Here is a 4,231-nt window from a genome sequence, read left to right on the forward strand (position 1 = left end):
TACACTCATATTATTCAGAATAACCATCCGAATACCAAGGATATAATAAACATCTAATATCTCTATACCTCAAATACTCCATTGACTCCTTATACTTTTTTTTTTATAAATATTAATAGAAATACTCAGTGACCAATAATAATATTTATAATAAAGTTCAATTAAATACTTTTAATTATATTTTTCCTTTTTTTACTCAGGCATTTACAATTCTAAATTTCTAATTTCTTTCTTTTTGTTGTTTTTTTTTTCTTTTCCTGCTCTGGTGCATCTTTTCTTCCTTCTGTGTTTTCTTTTAGTTTTTTTTTTTATTTTATGAAAAAAGAACAAAAATAAACAAGAGAAACAAAAAATATTTTAAAAAGGTTAAAAAAATTAGACAAAGAGCACAAAAATAAAAAATATAAAAATTTGTGAATGAAAACATCAAAATTCTACATTCAAAGAGAAAATAAGCTAGGTTGATGTAACATAAATAGGAAAGCTTAAAACAAGTATTTAAGACAGAAAATTTTTAACAAAAATACATAAAATTTGAAAAAAAAAAGAAAACCGAAAAAACACCATTTTTTCACACAAACAACAATATTTTGATCAAACAAAGAAACTTGTTTACACAATTTTTGGACAATAAATACAAATATTTTAAGAAAAGTATATAAAGAAAAAATGCATAAATCTTTTTGTTTGGTGGTTTGGTTGCCGAACAGGTCGGATTGGTAAGGTGAGCGAAAGGTGAAGAGCTGGAGTTTCGTCATCTTTCGAGCTGTTGTGATATAAAAGGGGAGTCACCTGTAAAAGAATTCCAACGTCCAAGTCAAAATTCGTACAGATGACAGTAAAAGTGAGTAGATACTAACGTACCGTGGGGGTAAGACCTTCCCTTATATATTCTGCTCCTAGAGCAGGCCCCACAGGGTCAGACTTACCTTTCAAAAAGTTTTTCTCTCTAGGGTGTCATGTGCCTTGCTAGAAAAAAAAGAATATTCGAATATTTTTCTCGGTTCGAATCTTATGATCTCGTTGGGTCGGCCGTCCAGACCGAAACGATGCGCCACTGGACCGGACCGAAATACGTTTGATGATAAATACACAAATTTTGAAAACGAAACACACACAAAAATTAAAAGAAAAATAAGCATAAAAAAATATTTAGAAAAAAAATCATAGAAATAAAAAACAAAACAGAAAAATTTGTGAATGAAAATACAAATTCTGTGTTCCAAAAAAAAGTAGGCATGTCACAACCATATTAAATATCCAAACTTATTTCCAAAAAAATTTTAATTAGATATTTTGGCCTCCAACAAATTTTATTATTTAAAGTCCTCAAAAATTATTCTTATCGTCGAATCAATGTGTCCAATTTTAATTCTTAAATATTTTTAGAGAATAAAAATTTATATTAGGAGATCAATTTTAGATATTTATTCCCCATCTGTCTCTTTTATAGTATTCTATATTTTTTTATACTCTTTCTCTTTTTCTCGTTAATACACGTATAATTTTTACGATAAATAATATAAAAATATATATTAATTATATACTTCAAATTTTTTTAAAGATAAACATAGGTAGAAAATGCATAAATTCTTTTATTTGACACTGAAATTTTTAAGATAAACACAATTTTCATTAATATACACAAATGATTTTAAGAGAAATAAGAAAAAAAAAAAACAAAATTTTTTACTCGAACGAACACAGAAACTTATTTATCTAAACTCAAATAATTTTTCTACAATAGATACAAATTTTTTTAAGAGAAATAAATAGAGAAAATACATAATTTTTTCACGACAAAAACGGAAATTTAAAATATATATAGTTTTAGGAGAAAGTAGACTAAACTAAACATTCAACCTTAATAGTCATTCCTAGAAAAACTCATGTTTCTATGTATGACTCTTAATTTTATTGACATAGGCATGATGAACATTTAATGTCATAATTAATAAGACAACTATATTGGTTGATTTTATTTGGTGATCCAAATATTCTCTGGGAGGTATTAGGTCTATGTGGAAAGAGAAATATCACAGAAAAGAAGTACTTTGAAATTGCATTCAACTAACATTACTTGCCCTTTGGGGTAACAACAGCAGTGAGAAGAGTAAAGCTAATCAATTCTTTAAATATAAATTTGGTTTAAGATATTTGATTTGGACTTACGGCTAAATGGAATGAGAATAATATAATTGGGCCCACAAAGAATTATACTAATAAGATGTTACATTTTACTCGAAATAGTATAAATATAAAAAGAAAATAATCCTTGTAATTTATTAGTAAATTATGTGAAATGAAAAATGTTTTAATACATCTTTTGTTTTTGCTGAATTATTTCTCTTTTCTATTCTAAATACATTTTATATCATTTTATGTTCACCCTAATTATACGGTCATTGAATGTTTGCATCCATTGTATCCTAATTCATCAATATGATAACATAAATATAATTTATATTAATTATAACCAATGAAATACGGACACTTTGTTGAGTTTTCCTATCTATATGTCGGATATATTTCAAACACGATACTCGTTTGACACGTGTGTTTGTTGTATCTAATTAACCGTGTTTTGATAAAAAAAATAATTTTTTTTTCAAACACACTTGAACTTAAATACCAACAAGTGTCAGCGTATCCAACCTGATATTATCATGCATTCTTGAAATAAATTTAAAAATAGTATATATTATTATTTATTAAAATAAAAAATATTTTAAATATTTTATATAATAAAATTAAGACATTAACCATATTTTATAAAATTTTAAAATTCGTATATCAGAATGTCTTGTGTCGTGTCGTGTAGTGTCCCGCGTCCGTGTATCATAGATTATAACTTATAAAAAGTAAAAAAAAACTATCATTTGTATGTTTAAACCCAACTCATCATTATGAGTTCAATTTACCAAATTATTGACGAACTAAACTCAAATCGATTCACGAGTTAACTTAATTCATTTCTATCATCACTTGCAATGAAATTATAGAACGTATACCTTTGTATATTTATAATTTTATTTATATAAAAAAAAGCGTGAAGAGGACGTGAGAATTTAATTTCTTATTTTTTTAAGTTTCATCCGGCCAACTTAAATTTTGAATGTTTCAAATGTAATTCCACTCTCCAACTCGTGAGTCAATAAATTTCCTCTTGTTCAAATTCAAAGTAAGAAATTAACATATATAACACCTTGCTTTAATTTATTCAAGGCTAGAAACCCTTGTGCGGTTTCCCTTAAATTTACTCATCATCAACGGACCTGCATTTTATATACATTTCACAATATATTAAAAGGTTGTTATTAATTACCTCTTATTAAGTCCACTTTCTTAATATTACCATTAATTAACTTGTTAATTATCAGCACTTCCTATGCCGTTTAGTAAAGGGATTGATAAAGACAACTAATTATAATAATCAAAACATGCCACTTTCCACAAAGATTAATTAATTATCATTATCAACAAAAAGTAAAAGGTATAGTTGGAAAAAGGGTTGGATTAAGTTGTACATGTTAGGTCTCAATTAAGTTCGAGTTTTGTAGAAATAAAAAAAAATAATAAATAGTACCTTTTTTTTTTTTACCTACTAAAAGTGCTAGCTATAGTATTTTCTAGCTAGCTTAAACAAGATTGCCTCCTATTAAAAATAATTGTAGTTTTCTTCAATTAAAAAAGTAAAGAAAATATATCAAGAATCTAAGTAATAGCTGCTGTCCTACCTAATATATAGTAGCTAGTGAATTGATATATAATTTATTTTCTTTCTGTTTGGGGTTAAGAAATAGTTAGTGATTTTCATGTTATTATTATATATGAGCCAACTTGTGGAGAATTTAAGTCCAGATTGTGACTTTGATTTTTGATATAATAGAATTTGAATAGAAAGAGAGAATTCAAGTTGAGCATTAATAAATTCTTGCAGCTGAAAATTCATATTCATATATATCTAGTCATTCAACTAAGGCTCATTTGGCATTATTAAGGGGAAGAATCTTCTTATTGCAAGAGAAGATACTATTGACCCAATTCTATATACTATGATATTTAATTTGTTATATATGTGCCTAGTTAGCCCCATTAATTAATTTTTATTTTGCTTAGTAATTTAATTTACTCAGTCACCAGTCCTTTCAATATCTTTGAGGAGTACCATCTAAATATATAATAATAATAATATAGATCGATATATATTTATAACTCCATCAAATATTAA

The sequence above is a fragment of the Arachis duranensis genome, chromosome 5, assembly GCF_000817695.3.
Source record: "Arachis duranensis cultivar V14167 chromosome 5, aradu.V14167.gnm2.J7QH, whole genome shotgun sequence".
NCBI lineage: Eukaryota > Viridiplantae > Streptophyta > Magnoliopsida > Fabales > Fabaceae > Arachis > Arachis duranensis.